At 32.1% G+C, this 23,942-nt stretch overlaps 2 pseudogenes; both read left to right on the forward strand.

The window, feature by feature from the left end:
• The first annotated feature begins 18,741 nt into the window (after positions 1-18,741).
• On the forward strand, positions 18,742-19,305 carry LOC145674291 (ferritin light chain pseudogene; annotated as a pseudogene).
• Positions 19,306-21,507: 2,202 nt separating this feature from the next.
• On the forward strand, positions 21,508-21,840 carry LOC145674015 (ferritin light chain pseudogene; annotated as a pseudogene).
• Positions 21,841-23,942: the final 2,102 nt, after the last annotated feature.

Raw genomic sequence — 23,942 nt, forward strand, 5'->3', positions numbered from 1 at the left:
TAAAAAATATGAGAAGATATCGTATATTTGACGAAGTTGATGACGCATATGTATGGTTTCCTTTTCAATTATTATAATGTGCATTTATCTGCTGAGTTCAGGATTGGTATCACAAATGTGTTCAGAATGAAATTGTCTTATTATTTTCTTCACTTCCTTTTTCTCCATACCTTGCAGTAGCTTTGCAGCCACAACACTACGTGTAAATTTTCATTGTTTCTAACTCTGTGTAACGAACACATGTATTTATCCTTTTAGTCACTACACTGTAATAGAACGGAAAAGGAAACGAGTGAAGTACAAGAAAGAAAAGAGTAATGAAATTTTACATTGAAATTCTTTTAACGTGTCTTACATCGCCTCATGTTTGATTATATAACCGCTACCAGGTTATAGAAGTACTCTTTGTGGTCGCCCTGTATATTTCGTAAAGACAGGGATTATTTTTTCGAGTTATACTTTACTCTGCGACGCATACAAGTTGTTCCTTCGGTGGGAATTGCTTCTTTCCCACACAACTGGACAAAGAAGTCTTTCATCGTTTTTTTTCATATGTAATTTTAAAACATTGCTTTGGGTGAGAAAATTTCAGTTAGTGACGAACCTTTTCAGTGTTTCTCCATGACTTGTTATTATGCACAGTATATATTCTGCAGTTATTTGGAACTGAATTAGTGCTTTCTTTAGTCGCTTATAAAACATTGCAATAGATTAGAGCAGACTAGACCAGAACAGGTATTCAAGTGACCAGAGTGACGCCGGTCACGTTGCTTTGCAGTTTCTTATCTGTACTTTCTCACGCCCGAGTTATCGCAGTGTCTCGTGCATTGTGGGAAGTTGACTAAAAATTAACATAAATTATTTTCCGTATTCGGTTTGTATGTGCATACAGGTGATTGATGTGTTATGGAATGCTTAAAATCAGTGACAGAAATTTGCAGTGAGTGAAGATCCATCATGGAGTTTTATAGACACTTTTCGAACTCATGTGTAAGAACTAGAAGAAAATAATAAATCGGAACGAATTTATTGTGGAAGTTCATACGATGAAGAGAAGTACTATTCTAAATATTTTCTCGGATGGATGTGAAAAGCAGCATCTGAGAATAAATATTTACTACTAAGGGCTTCCTTCAACGGATGAGAAACTGAATGACTGAGAATTGAAAGGCTCTGACAATGACACGAGTTCGAGATTGGAGCCAGGACCGACCTTTGAACACAGTTCATTTTGAGTCTCCGTCGCATACAGAAACTCTTCTATGTGGCTTGAATGCTTTCAGAAGCAAAGGCTTACTGCTAGATGTCACTCTAGTGGCAGAAGGAAAAGCGCTTCAGGCTCATAGGGTAGTATTGGAGTCTTGCAGTGATTACTTTCGAGCGATGTTCACTGATGCCATGCGTGAGAGTCGTCAGAGTGAGATCTGCTTGAATGGTGTGACAGCGGCTAGGATCAAGTACCTCCTAGACTATGCTTACACGTCGCGCCTTGCTTTGAGCCTACCCAATATCCAGGATGTCCTATCAGCAGCTAGCCATGTACAGGTTGTTGTTGTGGTCGAGGCTTGTTCCAATTATCTGCAGGCTCAGTTGGATTTGAATAATTGTGTAGATATAGGAACAATAGCCGAAACCTACACTCTGCACCAGCTCCGAAAGAGAGTATACAGTTTAATGAGTGGAAACTTAAAGGAATTCTCCAGGAATCAAGATTTTCACAGACTTTCTCCATCTCACCGGGAATATTTATTAGAGTGTGATTTCCCCGTGGATTGCCCCGAGTCTGAAGTGCTTCATATCGTAGTGAAGTGGGTTGACTATGACATGGTTCAGCGACTACTATATGCCCAGAAACTACTGCGAAAGATTCATTTCACTGAAATTATTCCGCAGAATCTCAAACAGTTTTTAGAATCGAAAACGTTGAATTGTAATTTGATGCAGTTTTTGTGTAAACAAGGATTAAAGGAACACCAAAAATTTAAATACTCAATGTCTGTTACCTATTTTACTACTACCTAACTAGCTAAAATAACAAAACACATTTCTCATTGCTGTCGTAAGAATGCGTGAGAGGAACGTGTAATATGTGTTTATTTTTAAGATCGGAAATTAAGTACATTTTTGAGTAAACAAGGATTAAAAGGGATAACGACATTTTAAATACTTTAGGTCTGTTACCTATTTTACTACCACTTAACTAGATAAAGTAACTAACCACATTTCCCATTTCTGTATTATGAATGCGTGACAGTAGCGTGTGATATGTGTTTGTTTTCAATACCTGAAATTAAGTATATTTCTCTGTAAACAAGGATTAAAAGGGATAACGACATTTTCAATACTCAAAGTCTCTTACCTATTTTACTAGCGCTTAACTAGTTAAATTAACTAATAATATTTCCCATTGCAGTCGCAAAAATGCGTGAGAGGAGCGTGTGATATGTGTTTATTTTTAATATCTGAAATTAAGTATATTTTGCGTAAAAAGGATTAAAATGACAACAACAATTTAAATACTAAATGTCTTTTAACTATTTGACTAGCGCTTAAGTAGCTAAAGTAACTAATCACATTTCTGATTGCTGTAGTAACAATTCGCGAGAGGAGCGTGTGATAAGTGTTTATTTTTAATATCTGAAATTAAGTGTATTTCTGTGCAAACAAGGATTAATAAGGACAACGACATTTTAAATACTCAAGGTCAGATACCTAATTTAGTAGCGCTTAACCAGATAAAGTACCTAATAACATTTCTCATTGCTGTCGCAAGAATGCGTGAAAGGAACGTGTGATATGTGTTTATTTTTAATAATTTAAATTAGATATTAAATAAGTAATGAAGCAAATCACATTTCTCATTGCTGTCGTAAGAATGCGTGACTGGAGCGTGTGATATATGTATATTTTTTTATATCTGAAATTCAGTATATTTTTGTGTAAACAATGATTAAAGGGACAACAAAAATTTAAATAATCAGTCTGTTACCTATTTGATTAGCGCTTAAGTGGCTAAATAGTAAATCACCTTCGTAATTGCTGCCGTAAGAATGCGTGAGAGGAGTGGGTGATAATTGTTATTTTCATATCTGAAATTAAATATGTTTTTGTGTAAACAACGATTAAAGGGACAACAGCAATTAAAATACTCAATATCTGTTGCCAATCTGACTAGCGCATAAGTAACTAAAGTAGTAAATCACATTTCTCATTCCTGTCGTAAGAATGTGTGAGAGGAGCGTATGATATTTATTTTTTATATCTGAAATTAAGTATGTTTTTGTGTAAACAACGATTAAAGTGACAACAACAATTTAAACAATCAGTGTATGTTACATATTTGACTAGCGCTTCAGTAGCTAAAGTAATAAATCATATTTCTCATTGCTGTCGTCAGAATGCGTCAGAGGAGCGTTTGATATGTGTTTATTTTTTTATATCTCAAGTAAAGTTAGTTTTTCTGTAAACAACGATTAAAGGGACAACAACAATTTAAATACTCAATATCTGTTAGCTATTTGACTACCGCATAAGTAACTAAAGTTGTAAATCACATTTCTCATTTCTGTCGTAAGAATGTGTGAGAGGAGCGTATGATATTTATTTTTTATATCTGAAATTAAGTATGTTTTTGTGTAAACAACGATTAAAGTGACAACAACAATTTAAATACTCAATCTCTGTTACCTATTTGACTAGTACTTAATCAGCTAAAGTAATAAATCACATTTCTTATTGCACTCGTAAGAATGCGTTGAAGGAACGTGTGATATGTGTTTATTTTGACTTTACACTTGAGATGAATCTCGAGTCGTCTGATAACAGCTTCGTAACAGGAACATATATGGAAGACATGAGTGAAGTTGATGAGAGAGTACATATCTTCTGTGGTGCTGTACTATCGAAATTAGGTTTATTTAGTAACTTGTTTGCGTTAAGTAAATGCGCGATACACTTTTGTTTTAAAGCCAATTTAGATGAGCATATATCAACGGAATGTATTATTACAGGGTGTCTACTGGAATACCAGAAAGTAAATTCATGACTTTTTCATGACTTTTCATGACCCTTTTGTTCAAATTTTCATGGCGATAAAAATTTACCATGGCGATAAAAATTTACCATTAGTGATAATAAACCCCTACCATCAGTGGTGCATCAGTTAAGATGAAGATCACATTATGTTCTTATTTGTCTAATGCACATAATGTCGATTATCTGACAACTAATTTTAAGATGCAAGAGCAATTTAAAAGGCAGTAAACAAATTTTTAATTGCGGTTCAAGTATGGGTTTAAGGCTTACCAGGTTCTATAGATTTAAAAAAAATCTTGTGAACAGTCCCGTTACATTCAGCTAGGTTTTTTTATCTGTATTTTATGTACTCTGAATTCTAAATTTATAATTTTCGTTTACAAGAAAAGACTGATTACGTAAATATACAATTCTTTTCCATCGTGTCATATTTGAAATTAGCGTATATAAACATACTGATAAGACCTACTGAATTTGTCCATAATGGAACCTTCATCCTGGATGGGGTCTGATGCCTTCTTTCTTCTCTTTTTTCAAGGGTACTTTTACAAATATTTTTTTCTCACAGTCTACATACTAGTATCACATCAAAACTTAAAAAAAAAGTGAACACAAAAATGGACATCTTGATTGAATTTTCACATAATTAAAGAACTTATCACATAATTAAAGATCATAGTGAGTTTAGTAAAAAACATTTCATAAAGCTTTATATGTAAAAATTATATTAGTTTACATAGAGTCTGGATACTTTCATATAGTTTTAAGCTAGTCATATACTTTTAAGCTCTTTCCAAAGTATTCATAATTTTAGGGGTCGCTGAGATAAATAGTGACATTTTAATCCAATTCAATTTCAAGGTCATACTCCACTCTCTAGGAGTGAGGTTGGGAGGAGCGGGATTTTAAAAGTAATCAAAAACGATCGATATTAGTGTTAAATTCATAGTTTATGAGGTCTCTGAGTTTAACGATATCAGTTTTCATGATGTTCAAGTTCATCGTCACCCCTTGGGGTGGGGGTAGGTGAGGATGACTTTTTCAGATAAGATAGCTAATTAGTAACTACTGTAATTAGAGCGAATTAAAAACATTAACATATTTTCTCGTGCTTGCACGGAACTATGCGGGTTGCTAGTCTTAAATATCACTTATTGTGAATCTTAAAGAAAGAATCTAAAATTCTGCCGCCTTGTGCTCGAGCACAGAATAGCACTTACCTAAATACGGGCCTGCTCTTTCTTACCAGTGAATCACTCTATACTGTATTTGAAGTTTTAATTCTGAGTATAATTATCCATCTAGCAGAAATTTGTCTGAAATTAAACACTCAGAGAACTGCCCAAAGACAAAACAAATTATAAAAGAAATTCGTTTTAAAAAAAATAGATCATCAAATTTAAAATCTGCAAACTCAAACGAATAATATTATTTGCATAAGTCTAAAGGCCCAAAATACACAATTTACATTTCTTAGAAGTAAAGAAATAGCAGATCAGAAAGTTGGACAGTAAAAAGTTGTTACTATATTACAGAGACTAGAAGATGAAATGGGGAGCAGCTAGGAACAGTAAAGTACCAGTTAGCCAACACTAACTGGTGGGGGAAATTCTCACAATTACTGACCTGATACAACTGTTTCAGTACATGCAGTATGAGGTATAAAAGTATGAAGTATAAAAATATACTCTGAGATTTCAGATTTTCATGACCAGTTGGGTAAATAAAGGACTTTTTCATGGCTTTCATGACTACTAAGCAAAATATATGACTTTTTCATGACTTTTATGACTTTCATGACCAGTAGACACCCTGTATTAAAAAGACGGACTCTATTTCAAATTCTTCAATAGAAAATAGTAACGACACATCAAAGAACGAGAATTTCAAAGTGTTACGAGTCTCAGAAAAGGATACAAAGTAGGAATCAGTGTCAGGCACTGGTAGCAACTTCGTAGAAGAGAACAGCGAGGATATTGGGAAAATGTGACCGACCGGAACTGTGTTACTGGATACTCTGGGCTTGTGTCTGACAGGGAATTCGAAGTGAATGCTCTTTCGTGTGGTAAATGTAAATCGCAATTTTCGGATAAAGAACCTTAGATAAGCATTTATTGAGCCATGACGGAACAGAACGTAGTAGTCACCGTGAATCACGAAAGCGAGTTGTAGCTATGGCTTGCTCCAATGTTGCTGAATCACTTTGTAAGAGAAGTTTGGTTAATGTTAAAGGTTTATTTCGTAGCCCTGTGAATCATATGATCGATTTTCTTACTCGTTCTTCCAAATTGAGAAAGAAGCATATTTTTGCGAAGCGTTTTGCAATGCTTGAACTTGATGCCATTGTCTTAATTATTTTTTTGCTATTTATGTTCTTCTTTTAATGACCTTCAATGTTATGTTTATCTTCATTTATTTTATAGCTAAAATAATAAATCACATTTCTCATTGCTGTCGTAAGAATGCGTGAGAGGAGTGTGTGATATGAGTTTATTTTTTATATCTGAAAGTATGTCTTTTTGTAAAGAACGATTAAAAAGACAACAACAATTTAAATACACAATGTATGTTACCTATTTTACTAGCATTTAAATAGCTAAAGAAATTAATCACATTTCCCACTGCTGTCGTAAGAATGCCTGAGAGGAGCGTGTGATATGTTTTTTTTATATCTGAAATTAAGTATGTTTTGTGTAAACAAAGATTAAAATGACAACAGCAATTTAAATACTCAATGTCTGTTACCTATTTGACTAGCGCTTAAGTAGATAAAGTAATAAAACACATTTCTCATTGCAGTCGTAGGAATACGTGATAGGAGCGTGTGATATGTGTTTATTTTTTATATCTGAAAGTATGTTCTGTGCAAACAACGATTAAAGAGACAAAAACAATTTAAACACTCAATGCTGTTACGTATTTTACTAGCGCTTAAGTAGCTAAAGTAATAAATTACATTTATCATTGCTGTCGTAGAATGCATGAGAGGAGCGTGTGATATCTGTTTATTTTAATATCAGAAATTAACTACATTTTTGTGTAAACAACGATTAAAGGTACCACAACAATTGAAATACTCAATGTCTGTTACTTATTTTACTAGTACTTAATTAGCTAAAGTAAAAAATCACACTTCTTATTGCAGTCGTAAGAATGCGAGAGACGAGCGTTTGATATGTGTTTATTTTTTTTATCTCAAGTAAAGTACGTTTTTCTGTAAACAACGATTAAAGTGACAACAACAATTTAAATACTCAATGTCTGTTACTTACTTGATTAACACATAAGTAACTAGAGTAATAAATCACATCTCTCATTTCTACCGTAAGAATGCGTGAGATTAGCGTGAGATATGTGTTTATTTTCAGTATCTGAAATTAAGTATGTTTTTGTGTAAACAACAATTAAAAGGACAACAACAATTTAAAAACTCAATGTCTGATAAATATTTGAGCAGCGATTAAGTAGTTACAGTAATAAATCACAATTCTTATTGCTGTCGTAAGAATTCGTAAGAGAAGCGTGTGATATGTTTTTATTTTTAATATTTGAAATTAAGTATGTTTTTTTGTAAACAACGATTAAAAAGACAACAACAATTTAAATACTCAATGTCTGTTACATATTTCACTAGCGCTTACGTAGTTAAAGTAATAAATCATATTTCTCATTGCTGTCGTAAGAATGCGTGAGAAGAGCGTGTGATATGTTTTTTTTTATATCTGAAATTAAGTATGTTTTTGTAAACAACGATTAAAAGGACAACAACAATTTAAATACTAAAAATCTGTTACCCATTTTACTAGCGCTTAAGGAGCTAAAGTAATTAATCGCATTTCTCATTGCTGTCGTAAGAATACCTGAGAGGAGCGTGTGATGTATGTTTATTTTTAATTTCTGAAATTAAGTTTATTTTATTGTAAACAACGAATAATGGGACAACAACAATTAAAGTACTCAATGTCCGTTTCCTATTTTACTAGCCCTTAAGTAGCTAAAAAATAAAATACATTTCTCATTGCAGTCGTAAGAATGCGTGAGAAGAGCGTGTGATTTGTTTTTTTAATATCTGAAATTAAGTATGTTTTGAGTAAACAAAGATTACAATGACAACAACAATTTAAATACTGAATGTCTGTTACCTATTTGATTAGCGCTTAAGTAGATAAAGTAATAAATCACATTTCTCATTGCAGTTGTAAGAATGCGTGAGAGAAGCAAGTGATATATGTTTATTTGTTATATCTGAAATTAACCATATTTTTGTGTAAACAACGATTATAGGGACAGGAACAATTTAATTACTCAATGTCTGTATCTATTTGACTAGCGTTTAAGTAGGTAAAATTATAAATCACATTTCTCATTGCTGTCGTAGAATGCGTGGGAGGAGCGTGTGATACCTGTTTTTTAATATCAGAAATTAACTACATTTTTTTGTAAACAACGATTAAATGTACAACAACAATTTAAATACTCAATATCTGTTACTTATTTGACTAGTAGTTAATTAGCTAAAGTAATAAATCACATTTCTTATTGCAGTCGTAAGAATGCGTGACAGGAGCCTGTGATATGTGTTCGTTTTTTTTACATCTCAAGTAAAGTAGGTTTTTCTGTAAACAACGATTAAAGTGACAACAACAACTTAAATACTCAATGTCTGTTACATATTTGACTAGTACTTAAGTACCTAAAGTAATAAATCACATTTCTCATTGCTGTCGTAAAAATGCGTAGAGGAGGATGTGATATGTGTTTACTTTTAATATCTGAAATTAAATTTGTTTTTGAGTAAACAACGATTAAAAGGACAACAACTTAAATACTCAATGTCTCTTAAATATTTGACTATCACTTAATTAAAGTAATAAATCGGGTTTCTCATTGCTGTCGTAAGAATTCTTAAGTGGAGTGTGTGATATAATTTTACTTTTAGTATCTGAAATTAAGTATGTTTTTTGTAAACAACGATTAAAAAGACAACCACAATTTAAATACTCAATGTCTGTTACTTATTTTACTAACGCTTAAATAGCTAAAGTAATTAATCACATTTCCCATTGCTGTCGTAAGAATGCCTGAGAGGAGCGTGTGGTGTATGTTTATTTGTTATATCTGAAATTAAGTTTATTTTAGTGTAAACAACGAATAATGGGACAACAACAATATAAATTCTCAATGTCTGTTACCTTTTTGCCTAGCGCTTATGTAGCTAAATATTAAATCACATTTTTCATTGCAGTTGTAAGAATGCGTGAGAGGAGCATGTGATATGTTTTTTATATCTGAAATTAAGTATGTTTTTGTAAACTAAGATTAAAAGGACAACAACAATTTAAATACTCAATGTCTGTTACCTATTTTACTAGCGCTTAAGTAGCTAAAGTAATAAATTACATCTATGATTGCTGTCGTACGAATGCGTGAGAGGAGCGTGTGATGTGTTTATTTTTTATATTTGAAATTAACTATATTTTTGTGTAAACAAAGATTAAAGGGACAACAACAATATAAATTCTCAATGTCTGTTACCTTTTTGCCTAGCGCTTATGTAGCTAAATATTAAATCACATTTTTCATTGCAGTTGTAAGAATGCGTGAGAGGAGCGTGTGCAATGTTTTTTTTAATATATGTAATTAAGTATATCATAGTGAAACCACGATTAAAGGGACAACAAAAATTTAAATACTCAATGTCTGTTACCTATTTTAATAGCGTTTGAGTAGCTAAATAAAATATCACATTATTCATTGCTGATGTAAAAGTGCTTGAAATGAACGTGTGGTATGTGTTTTTTTATAAATGAAATTAAATATGTTTTTGTGTAAACAACGGTTATAGCGACCACAACGATTTAAACACTAAATGTGTATTCCCTATTTTACTAGCGCTTAAGTGGCTGAAGAAATAAATTACGTTTCTCATTGTTGTGGTAAGAATGCGTGTGAGAAGCGTGTGATGCATTTTTTTTCTTATATCTGAAATTGAGTACGTTTCTGTGTAAACAACAATTAAAGGGACAACAACAATTTAAATACTAAATATCTGTTACCTATTTCACTAGCGCTTAAGTAGCTAAAGTAGTAAATCACATTTCTCATTGCTGCCATAAGATTGCGTGAGAGGAGCGTGTGATACATGTTTATTTTTTCTATCTGAAATTAAGTATGTTTTTCCTTAAACAACGATTTAAGGTACAATAACATTTTAGATACTCAATGTCTGTTCCCTATTTGACTAGCGCGTAAGTAGCTAAAGTAATAAATTACATTTCTAATTACTTTCGTAAGAATGCGCGAAAGGAACGTGTGGTGTGTGTTTATTTTCTATACCTGAAATTAAATATGCTTTGTGTAAACAACGATGAAAGGGAATAAAACAATTTAAATATTCAATGTCTGTTACTTATTTGACTAGCGCTTATGTAGCTAAATAAATAAATCGCATTTCTCATTGCTGTTGGAAGAATGCGTGAGAAGAACGTGTGATATGTGTTTATTTTTAATATCTGAAATTAAGTATGTTTTTGTGAAAAAACGATTAAAGAAAAAAAAACAATTTAAATACTCAATATATGTTACCTATTTGATTATCGCTAAAGTAGCTAAAGTAATAAATCGAATTTCTCATGGCTGTCGTAAGAATGAGTGAAAGCAGCGTGTGGTGTGTTTATTTGTATACCTAAAAAAATATGCTTTGTGTAAACAAAGATTAAAGGGACAACAACAATTTAAATTTTCAATGTCTGTTACTTATTTTACTAGCGCTTAAGTATCTAAGGTAATAAATCACATTTTCATTGTTGTCGTAAGAGTACGTGAGAGGAGCGTGTGATATGTTTTTCTTTTTTTTATCTTAAATTGAGTATGTTTTTGTGTAAACAAAGATTAAAGGGACAACAACAATATAAATTCCCAATGTCTGTTACCTTTTTGCCTAGCGCTTATGTAGCTAAATATTAAATCACATTTTTCATTGCACTTGTAAGAATGCGTGAGAGGAGCGTCAGCCATATGTTTTTTTTTAATATATGTAATTAAATATATCATAGTGTAACAACGATTAACGGGAAAACAATTTAAATACTCAATGTCTGTTACGTATTTTAATACCGCTTACGTAGCTAAATACTAAATCACATTATTCATTGCAGTTGTAAAAATGTTTGAAAGGAACGTGTGGTATGTGTTTATTTTATATAAATGAAATTAAATATGTTTTTGTGTAAACAACGATTATAAAGACCACAACAATTTAAACACCAAATGTGTATTCACTATTTTACTAGCGCTTAAGTGGCTGAAGAAATAAATTACATTTCTCATGTCTGTGGTAAGAATGCGTGTGAGAAGCGTGTGATGTATGTTTATTTCTTATATCTGAAATTGAGTATGTTTCTGGTAAACAACGATTAAAGGGAAAACAACAATTTAAATACTCAATATATGTTACTTATTTGATTATCGCTAAAGTAGCTAAAGTAATACATCACATTTCTCATGGCTGTCGTAAGAATGCGTGTAAGGAGCGTGTGGTGTGTGTTTATTTTTATACCTGAAATTAAATATGCTTTGTGTAAACAAAGATTAAAAGGACAACAACAATTTAAATTCTCAATGTCTGTTACTTATTTTACTAGCGCTTAAGTATCTAAGGTAATAAATCACATTTCTCATTGCTGTCGTAAGAATGCGTGAGAGGAGCGTGTGATGTGTTTGTTTTTTATATCTGAAATTATTTATATTTTCTGTAAACAACGAATAAAGAGACAACAAAAATTTAAATACTCAACGTCTGTTACCTATTTAACTAGCGCTTAACTAGCTAAAGTAATAAATCACATTATTCATTGCTGTGTTAAGAGTACGTGAGAGGAGCGTGTGATGTGTGTTTCTGTTTTACATCTTAAATTAAGTATGTTTTTGTGTAAACAACAATAAAAAAGAGAACAACAATTTAAATACTCAATGTCTAATACATGTTTCACTAGCGCTTAAGTTTCTAAAGTAGTAACGCGTGAGAATGCGTGAGAGGAGCGTGTGATATGTATTTCTTTTTTGTATCCTAAATTAAGTATGTTTTTGTGTAAACAACAATAAAAGGGAAAACGACAATTTAAAAACTCAATATCTGTTACATGTTTGACTATCGCTAAAGTAGCTAAAGTAATAAATCACATTTTTCATTGCTGTCGTAAGAATGCGTGAAAAGAACGTGTAATGTGTTTTTATTATTTTTACCTGAAATTAAATATGCTATTTGACTTGCGCTTAAGTGGCTGAAGAAATAAAATACATTTCTCATTGCTGTGGTAAGTATGCGTGAGAGGAGCGTGTGATGTATGTTTATTTCCTATATCAGAAATTTAAGATGTTTTTGTGTAAACAACGAATAAAGGGACAACAACAATTTTAAATGCTAAATGTCTGTTACTTATTTCACCAGCGCTTAAGTAGCTAAAGCAATAAATCACATTTCTCATTGCTGCCATAAAATTGCGTGAGAGGAGCTTTTGATATATGTTTATTTTTTCTATCTGAAATTAAGTATGTTTTTTTGTAAACAACGATTTAAGGTACAACAACAATTTAGATACTCAATGTCTGTTCCCTATTTGACTAGCGCGTAGGTAGCTAAAGTAATAAATTACTTTTCTAATTCCTGTCGTAAGAATGTGTGAGCGAATCGTGTGATATGTGTTTATTTTTAATATCTGAAATTAAGTATGTTTTTGTGTAAAAACTATTAAAGGGAAAACGACAATTTAAATACTCATTGTCTCTTACTTGTTTGACTATCGCTAAAGTAGCTAAAGTAATAAATCACATTTTTCATTGCTGTCGTAAGAATGCGTGAAAAGAACGTGTAATGTGTTTTTATTATTTTTACCTGAAATTAAATATGCTTTGTGTAAACAACGATTAAAGGGACGACAACAATTTAAATACTCAATGTCTGTTACCTATTTAACTAGCGCTTATGTAGCTAAAGAAGTAAAACACATTTCTCATTGCTGTCTGAAGAATGGGTGAGAGGAGCGTGTGATATGTTTTTATTATTAATATCTGTAATTAAGTATGTTTTTGTGTAAAAACGATTAAAGGGAAAACAACAGTTTAAATACTCAACGTGTGTTGCCTATTGGACTAACGCTTAAGAAGCTAAAGTAATAAATCACATTTCTCATTGCTGTCGTAAAAATGCATGAGAGGAGCGTGTGATATATATTTATTTTTAATATATGAAATTATCTATATTTTTGTGTAAACAACGATTAAAGGGACAACAACAATTTAAATACTCAATGTCTGTTACCTATTTAACTAGCCCTTAACTAGCTAAAGAAATAAATCACATTATTCATTGCTGTCGTAAGAATGCGTGAGAGGAGCGTGTCATATGTGTTTATTTTTAATATCTGAAATTAAATATATTTTTGTGTAAACAACTATTAAAAGGACAAGAACAATTTAAACACTCAATGCCTTTTACCTATTTGACTAGCGCTTAAGTAGCTAAAGTAATAAATCACATTTCTCATTGCTGTCGTAAGAATGCCTAAGAGTGGCTTGTGTTAAGCATTTATTTTTTTATATGAAATTAAGTATATAATTGTGTAAAAACGATTAAAAAGACAACAACAATTTAAATACTCAATGCCTGTTACCTATTTGACTAGCGCTTAAGTAGCTAAAGTAATGAGTCATATTTATCATTGTTGTTGTAAGAACGCGTGAGATGAACGTGTGATATGTGTTTACTTTGACTTTACAATTTAGGTGAATCGCGAGTCGTCTGATATCAGTTTGGTAAGAGGAACATATAAGGAAGAGGTGGGTAAATGTGATGAGACAGTAGATAGATTCTGTGGCGCTGCAGTATCAAAAGTAGGTTTATTTAGCAAGTTGTATGCGTGTATTAAATGCACGACACACTTTTGTTTTAAAGCCAATTTAGATGAGCATATATCAACGGAATGTATTATTAAAAAGACTGACTCTATTTCAAATTCTTTAATAGAAGATAGTAACGGCACATCAAAGAATACAAATTTCGAAGTGTTACGAGTCTCAGAAGGGGATACAAAGAAGGATTCAGTGTGAGGCACTGGTAGCAACTTCGTAGAAGAGAACAGCGAAGATATTTGGGAACATGTGACTGACCGGAACTATGGTACTGGAAATCCTGAGCTTGTGTCTGACAGCGAATTGGAAGTGAATGCTATTTCGTGTGGTAAATGTAAATCGCAATTTTCTGAGAAAGAAGCCTTAGATAAGCATTTATTGAGCCATGATAGAACAGAAGGTGGTAGTCACCGTGAATCACGAAACCGAGTTGTAGCTATGTCTTGCTCCAATACTGTTGAATCACGTCGTGAGAGAAGTTTAGTTAATGTTAAAGTCTTATTTGGTAGTTCTGTGAATCGTATGATCGATTTTCCTACTCGTTCGTCCAAATTCAAAAAGAAGCATATTTTTGCGACGCGTTTTGGAATGCTTGAACTTGATTCCATTGTCTTAATTATTATTATTGTTATTATTATTATTTTTATTTTTGCTTATTTACATTCTTCATTTAATGACCTTCAATGTTATGATTATCATCATTTATTTTATAGCTAAAATAATAAATCACACTTCTCATTGCTGTCGTAAGAATGCGTGAGAGGAGTGTGTGATACGTGTTATTTTTTATCTGAAATTAACTATACTTTTGTGTAAACAACGATTAAAGAGACAACAACAATTTAAATACTCAATGTCTGTTACCTATTTGACTAGCGCTTAAGCAGCTCAAGTAATAAATCACATTTCTCATTGCTGCCGTAAGATGGTGTGAGAGGAGCGTGTGATATGTTTTTATTTTTAGTATCTGAAATTAATTCTATTTTTGTGTAAACAACGATTAAATGTAAACAACAATTTAAATACTTAATGTCTGTTACCTAATTGACTAGCGCTTAAGAAGCTGAAGTAATAAATTACATTTGTCATAGCTGTCCTAAGAATGCATCTGAGGAGCGTGTGATGTGTTTATTTTGTATATCTGACATTAGATATGTTTTTGTGTAAACAGCGACTTAATTGACAACTACAATTTAAATACTAAATGTCTATTCCCTATTTGACTAGCTCCTAAGTGGCTAAAATAATAAATTACATTTCCCATTTCTATTGTAAGAATGCGTGAGATGAGCGTGTGATATGTGTTTGTTTTTTCTATCTGAAACTAAGTATGTCTTTTTGTAAACAACTATTTAAATACTCAATGTCTGTTACCTATTTGAATAGCGCTTAAATAACTAAATAATAATTCACATTTTTCATTGCTGTTGTAAGAATGCGTGAGAAAAGCGTGTGATAAGCCTTTAATTTTTTATATGAAATTAAGTATATCATTGTCCAACAACGATTAAAGGGACAAAAACAATTTAACTTCTCAATGACTGTCACCTATTTAACTAGCGCTTAAGTAGCTAAAGTAATAAATCACATTATTCATTGCTGTCCTAAAAATGCGTCAGAGGAGCGTGTGATATGTTTCTTTTATATCTTAAATTAAGTATGTTTTTGTGTGTAAACAACAATAAAAGGGACAACAACAATTTAAATACTCAATGTCTGTTACATGTTTTACTAGCGCTTAAGTAGCTAAAGTAATAAACCATATTTCCCATTGCTGTCGTAAGAATGCGTGAGAGGAGCGTGTGGTATGTATATTTATTTTTTATATCTGAAATTAAGTATATTTCTGTGTAAACAACGATTAATGGGACAACAATTTAAATATTCAATTTCTGTTACCAATTTGACTAGTGCTTAAGTAGCTAAAGAAATAATTAACATTTCTCATTGCTGTTGTAAGAATGCGTGAGAGGAGTGTGTGATATGTGTTTGATATTTATATCTGAAATTAACAATATTTTTGTGTAAAGAGCAATTTAAATACTCAATGTATGTTACCTATTGGAATATATCTTAAGTTGCTAAAGTAATAAATCACATTATTGATTGTTGTCGTAAGAATGCATAAGAAGGGCGTGTGAAATGTGTTTCTTTTTTATATCTTAAATTAAGTACGTTTTTGTGTAAACTAAAAAATGGACAAGAACAATTTAACTACTCAATGTCTGTTACATGTTTTACTAGAGGTTAAGTAGCTAAAGTAATAATCATATTTCCCATTGCTGTCGTAAGGACGCGTGTGGTATATGTTTATTTTTTATCTGAAATTAACTATATTTTTGTGTAAACAACTATTTAAATACTTAATTTCTGTTACCTGTTCGACTAGCTCTTAATTACCTAAAGTAATAATTAACATTTCTCATTCCTGTCGTAAGAATGCGTGAGAGGAGCGTGCGATATATATTTGATTCTTATATTTGAAGTTAACTATATTTTGTGTAAACAACTATTTAAATACTCAATGTCTGTTACCTATTTGAATAGCGTTTAAATAACTAAATAATAATTCACATTTTTCATTGCTGTTGTAAGAATGCGTGAGAAAAGCGTGTGATAATCCTTTAATTTTTTATATGAAATTAAGTATATCATTGTCCAACAACGATTAAAGGGACAACAACAATTTAAATACTCAATGTCTGTTACCTATTTGAATAGCGCTTAAATAACTAAATAATAATTCACATTTTTCATTGCTGTTGTAAGAATGCGTGAGAAAAGCGTGTGATAATCCTTTAATTTTTTATATGAAATTAAGTATATCATTGTCCAACAACGATTAAAGGGACAAAAACAATTTAAATACTCAGCGTCTGTTACCTTCTTGCCTAGCGCTTAAGTAGCTAAAGCAATAAAACACATTTCTCATTGCTGTTGTAAAAATGCGTGAGAGGAGCGTATGATATGTTTATTTTTTAAATCTGAAATTAACTATATTTTTGTGTAAACAACGATTACAGGGACAACAACAATTTAAATACTCAATGTCTGTTACCTTTTTGCCTAGCGCTTAAGTAGCTAAAGCAGTAAAACACATTTCTCATTGCTGTTGTAAGAATGCTTGAGAGGAGCGTGTGATATGTGTTTATTTTTAAATCTGAAATTAACTATATTTTGTGTAAACAACGATTAAAGGGACAACAATAATTTAAACACTCAACATCTCTTACCTATTTGACTAGCGCTTAAGTCGCTAAAGCAATAAATCACATTTCTCATTGCTGTCGTAAGAATGCGTGAGAGGAGCGTGTGATGTGTTTATTTTTTATATCTGAAATTAACTATATTTTTGTGAAAAAAACGATTAAAAGTACAAGAACAATTTAAATACTCAATGTCTGTTACCTGTTTGGCTAGCGCTTAAGTAGCTAAAGAAACAAATCACATTTCTCATTGCTGTCGTAAGAATGCGTTAGAGGAGCGTTTGATATGTGTTTATTTTTATATCTGAAATTAACTATATTTTGTGTAAAAGACGATTAAAGGGACAACATCAATTTAAACACTCAATGTCTTTTACCTATTTGACTAGCGCTTAAGTAGCTAAAGTAAAAAATCATATTTATCATTGCTGTCGGAAGAATGCGTGGGAGGAACGTGTGATAAGTGTTTATTTCGACTTTACATTTGAGATGGTTCTCGAGCGTCTGATAACAGCTTCGTAAGAGGAACATATATGGAAGAGGTGAGTAAAGCTGATGAGACATTAGATATCTTCCGTGGTGCTGCCGTATCAAAGTATGTTTATTTTGTAAGTTGTATGCGTGTAGTAAATGTAAATACTCAATGTCTGTTACCTATTTGACTAGCGCTTATGTAGCTAAAGTAATAAATCACCTTTCTCATTGCTATCTTAAGAATGCGTGAGAAGAGAGTGTGATATGTGTTAATTTTTTGTATCTGAAATTAATTCTATTTTTGTGTAAACAACGATTAAATTTAAAGCAATTTAAATACTCAATGTCTGTTGCTTACTTGACTAGCGCTAAACTAGCTAAAGTAACTAATTAATTTTCTCATTGCTGTCGTAAGAATGCGTGAGAAGCGTGTTATATGCGTTTATAATTAATATCTGAAATAAACTGTGCCCACTCCTTATACGTTGTAATCTGTGGGATAGTAATTCGTTGTAATTCATATTGCAGTGCATTTAGCTCAGATCGTGATCACATCTTACAATATTTGGGGGTCAAATATCTTCCAATGTTTCCTGTTTTGTGTTGGTTTATGGAAGGGGTAGTTTAACTAGCTAACAAGGATTAAAGGGACAACAACAGTTTCAATACTCCATGTCTGTTACCTATTTTCCTACCGCTTAACTAGCTAAAGTAACTAATTACTATAGTGCACGAACAAGTGCAGAATATAGTAGTTCGTGAACATTAACTAGAAGCTAGAATTTATTCGGTCGCCTTCTCTGCCAGTGAGTGCAATGTTGACATTTTACAAAATATTTGTACTAGTGTTCATTATACTGTTATATTGGTCTCCACGATTTATCAAGGATTGTGTTTGGCTATAGGAAAACCTTGATAAAATTGACAAAAGTTCACTCCGTCGCATTTGTATTTGTCTTAGAATAATTTGGAGAAGTGTTGAAATAAGGGACACCATGAAGATAGAAATACTTATTTGCTGGTTTTCAGCTTTTGCAAGTGCAGAAATAACTGAATTCTGTTACAATGACGTCGTAGAAGGATGCGGAACGGGAGGAGATAAGCAAGCAGATATTAGTAATTGTAATGCAAGAATGGGGCGTTTGGCAATTCTCTTCCTGACTTGCAGAGTTTCGTCGATCATCACATCAACAACAGTTTCCAGTATCTACTTTTGTCAACGCGTTTCGCTAACTACGAGAGCAACAGAGAAGGCTTCGAAGGAATGTATAGCCGATTGTCTGATTCAGCATCGGAGGACGCCATTGATTTAATAAAATACATTGGAAAACTAGGTGGAGAAATGGACTTTAACAAAAGAAAAGAGAGCAGTGCACAGGATGAGGTTCGAATGCAAACTTATGATTTTTATGAATTATCAAGCTTGGCCAAAGCAGTCGACACTGAAAAGGTTTTGGCAGAAGAAGCTAATCTGATTCATGCTAAAGTCAGTCGAGCAGGCGAACATCACGATCCAGAAGTTGCTTCATATTTGGAGAATAATTTCCTGCATAAGCACGCTGACACAATCCGAGAACTCGCTAGCCACAGCAACGATTTGAAGAAACTTCTTCTGAAAGGCAAACAGGCTAGCTTAGCTGTATATCTTTTCGATGAATATTTCAAGTCGAAGTAATTTCAACCAGCCTCAAAAAATATACTATTTTTAAGTCAGATGTTTTTATTGAATAAGCCAAGTTAACTTAGATTTATTGCCAGTCATGTCTTTTTTTCCCTGAAGTATTCATTTTGTCAGATCATGGTGTTACATATGTATAGTACATACTGAAGTTATATACACTTCAAAAGAGACTTTGAAATTTTGGGTCTTGTATTTTCATTGTGTGTAATTCATGATGCACAGGTGTAATATAATTTGAACAAATGCAAAACTTGATATATTTCAGAACTTGAATGTGATTTATATGCCATTCTTTTTCAAATATTTTAAGATATGTAAATAAAGACAGATTTTCATTCAAACAGAAAAAAATTACATTTCTCATTGCTGTCGCAAAAATGCGTGAGAGAAGCGTGTGATATGCATTTATAATTAATATCTGAAATAAAGTATGTTTTGTGTAAACAACGTTTAAAAGGACAACAATTTAAATACTCAATGTCTTTTACCTATTTTACTAGCGCTTATGTAGCTAAAGTAATACATCACATTTCTCATTGAATTCGTAAGAATGCGTGATAGGAGCGTGTGATATGTGTTTATTTTTGTATCTAAAATTTAGTATGTTTTTCTGTAAACAACGATAAAAGTGAAAACAACACAATTTAAAAACTCAATGCCTGTTACTTATTTGACTAGCGCTTAAGTAGCTAAAGTAATAAATCACATTTCTCATTGATGTCGTAAGAATCCGTCAGAGGAGCGTGTGATATGTGTTTATTTCTGTATCTGAAATTAACTGTATTTTGCGTAACAACGATTAAAGGGACAACAACAATTTAAATACTCAATGTCTGTTACCTATTTGACTAGCGCTTAAGCTGCTAAAGTAATGAATCACATTTCTCATTGCAGTCATAAGAATCCGTGAAATAAGCGTGTGATACGTGTTTATTTTTAATATTTGAAATTAAGTGTTTTTGTGTAAACAACGATTGAAAGAACAGCAACAATTTAAATACTCCATGTCTTTTACCTATTTTACTAGCCCTTATGTAGCTAAAGTAATACATCACATTTCTCATTTCTGTCGTAAGAATGCGTGAATGGAGAGTGTGATATGTGTTTATTTTTAATATCTGAAATTTAGTATGTTTTTTCTAAACAACGATTAAAATGACAACAATAATTTAAATACTCAATGTATATTAGCTATCTGACTAGCGCTTAAGTAGCTAAAATAATAAGTCACATTTCTCATTGCTGTCGTAAGTACGCGTGAGAGGAGCGTGTGATATGTGCTTATTTTTAATATCTGAAATTAAGTATGTTTTTGAGTAAACAACGATTAAAAGAACAAGAACAATTTAAATACTAAATGTGTGTTACCTATTTAACTAGCGCTTAAGTAGTTAAAGTAATAAATCACATTTCTCATTGCATTCGTAAGAATGCGTGAGAGGAGCGTGTGATACGTGTTTATTTTTAAATCTGAAATTAAGTATGTTTTTTGTAAACAACGATTGAAAGGACAACAACAATTTAAATACTCAATGTCTGTTACCTATTTTCCTAGCGCTTAACTAGCTAAAGTAACTAATTACCATAGTGCACGAACAAGTGCAGAATATAGTAGTTCGTGAACATTAACTAGAAGCTAGTATTTAGTCGGTCGCCTTCTGTGCCAGTGAGTGCAATGTTGACATTTTACAAAATATTTGTACTAGTGTTCATTATACTGTTATATTGGTCTCCACGATTTATCAAGGATTGTGTTTGGCTATAGGAAAACCTTGATATAATTGACAAAAGTTCACTCCGTCACATTTGTATTTGTCTTGCAATAGTTTGGAGAAGTGTTGAAATAAGGGACACCATGAAGATAGAAATACTTATTTACTGCCTTTTAGCTGTTGCAAGTGCAGAAATAACTGAATTCTGTTACAATGACGTCGTAGAAGGATGCGGAACGGGAGGAGATGAGCAACCAGATATTAGTAACTGTAATGCAAGAATGGGGCGTTTGGCAATTCTCTTTCTGACTTGCAGGGTTTCGTCAATCATCACATCATCAACAGTTTCCAGTATCTACTTTTGTCAACGCATTTCGCTAACTACGAGAGCAACAGAGAAGGCTTCGAAGGATTGTATAGCCGATTGTCTGATTCCGCATCAGAGGACGCCATTTATTAAATAAAATACATTGGAAAACGAGGTGGAGAAATGGACTTTAACAGAAGGAAAGAGAGCAGGGCACAGGATGAGGTTCGAATCCAAACTTATGATTTGTATGAATTATCAAGCTTGGCCAAAGCAGTCGACACTGAAAAGGTTTTGGCAGAAGAAGCTAATCTGATTCATCCTAAAGTCAGTCGAGCAAGCGAACATCACGATCCAGAAGTTGCTTCATATTTGGAGAATAATTTCCTGAATAAGCACGCTGACACAATCCGAGAACTCGCTAGCCACAGCAACGATTTGATGAAACTTCTTCTGAAGGGCAAACAGGTTAGCTTAGCTGTATATCTTTTCGATGAATATTTCAAGTCGAAGTAATTTCAACCAGCCTCAAAAAATATACTATTTTTAAGTCAGATGTTTTTATTGAATAAGCCAAGTTAACTTAGATTTATTGCCAGTCATGTCTTTTTTTCCCTGAAGTATTCATTTTGTCAGATCATGGTGTTACATATGTATAGTACATACTGAAGTTATATACACTTCAAAAGAGACTTTAAAATTTTGAGTCTTGTATTTTCATTGTGTGTATTTCATGATGTACAGGTGTAATATAATTTGATCCAATGCAAAACTCGATATATTTCAGAACTTGAATGTGATTTATATGCCATTTTTTAAAAATATTTTATGATATGTAAATAAAGACAGATTTTCGTTCAAACAGAAAAAAAATACATTTCTCATTGCTGTCGTAAAAATGCGTGAGAGAAGCGTGTGATATGCATTTATAATTAATATCTGAAATAAAGTATGTTTTTGTGTAAACAACGATTAAAAGGATTACAAAAAATAAATACTCAATGTCTTTTACCTATTTTACTAGCGCTTATGTAGCTAAAGTAATACATCACATCTCTCATTTCTGTCGTAAAAATGCGTGAATGGAGAGTGTGATATGTGTTTATTTTTAATATCTGAAATTTAGTATGTTTTTTTCTAAACAACGATTAAAAGGACAACAACAATTTAAATACTCAATGTATATTAGCTATCTGACTAGCGCTTACGTAGCTAAAGTAATAAATCATATTTCCCATTGCTGTCGTAAGAATGCGTGAGAGGAGCGTGTGATATGTGTTTATTTTTAATATCTGAAATTTACTATGTTTTGTGTAAACAACGATTAAATGGACAACAACAATTTAAATACTCAATGTCTTTTACCTATTTTACCAACGCTTAAGTAGTTAAATTAATAAATCACATTTTCCATTGCTGTCGTAGGAATGCGTGAGAGAAGCGTATGATATGTGTTTATTGTTAGTATCTGAAATTAATTATATTTTTGTGTAAACAACGATTAAAGGGACAACAACAATTTTAATTCCGAATGACTGTTACCTGTTTGACTAGTGCCCAAGTAGCTAAAGTAATAAACCACATTTCTCTTTGCTGTCGAAAGAATGCGTGAGATGAGCGTGTGAAGTGTTTATTTTTTATACCTGAGACTAACTGTATTTTGTGTAAACAACGATTAATGGGACAAACAATTTAAATACTCAATTTCTGTTACTTATTTGACTAGCGCTTAGGTAGTTAAAGTAATAAATCACATTTCTCATTGTTGTCGTAAGAATGAGTGAGAGAGGCGTGTGATATGTGTTTATTTTTATATCTGAAATTAAATATATTTTTGTGTAAACAACGATTAAAGGGACAACAACAAAATAAACAATCAATGTATGCTATTTATTTGACTCGCGCTTAAGTAGCTAAAGTAATAAATCACACTTCACATTGCTGTCGTAAGAATGCGTGCTAGAAGCGTGTGATATGTGTTTATTTTTATATCTGAAATTAATTAAGTTTTTATGGAAAAACGATTAAAGAGACAACAACAATTCAAATATTTTGTCTGTTGCCTATTTGACTAGCGCTTTAGAAGCTAAAGTAATAAATCACATATCTCATTGCTCTCGTAAGAATACGTGAGGGGAGCGTGTGATATATGTTTAGTTTTTATATCTGAAATTACGTGTGTTTTGTGTAAACAACGATTAAAAAGAAAACAACAGCTTAAATGCTAAATGTATATTCCCTATTTGACTAGCGCTTAAGTGGCTAAAATAATAAATTACATTTCCCATTGCTGTCGTAAGAATGCCTGAGAGGAGCGTGTGATATGTGCATATTTTTTAAATCTGAAATTTAGTATGTTTTTGTGTAAACAACGATTAATGGGACAACAACAATTTAAATACTCAATGTATGTTACGTATTTGACTAGCGCTTAAGTAGCTAAAGTAATAAGTCATATTTCTCATTGCTGTTGTAAGAACGCGTGAGATGAACGTGCGATATGTGTTTAGTTTGACTTTACAATTTAGGTGAATCACGAGTCGTCTTATATCAGCTTGGTAAGAGGAACATATAAGGAAGAGGTGGGTAAAGTTGATGAGACAGTAGATAGCTTCTGT

This window comes from Thermobia domestica, chromosome 17 (genome assembly GCF_964235325.1).
Source record: "Thermobia domestica chromosome 17, izTheDome1.hap1.1, whole genome shotgun sequence".
Taxonomy (NCBI): domain Eukaryota; kingdom Metazoa; phylum Arthropoda; class Insecta; order Zygentoma; family Lepismatidae; genus Thermobia; species Thermobia domestica.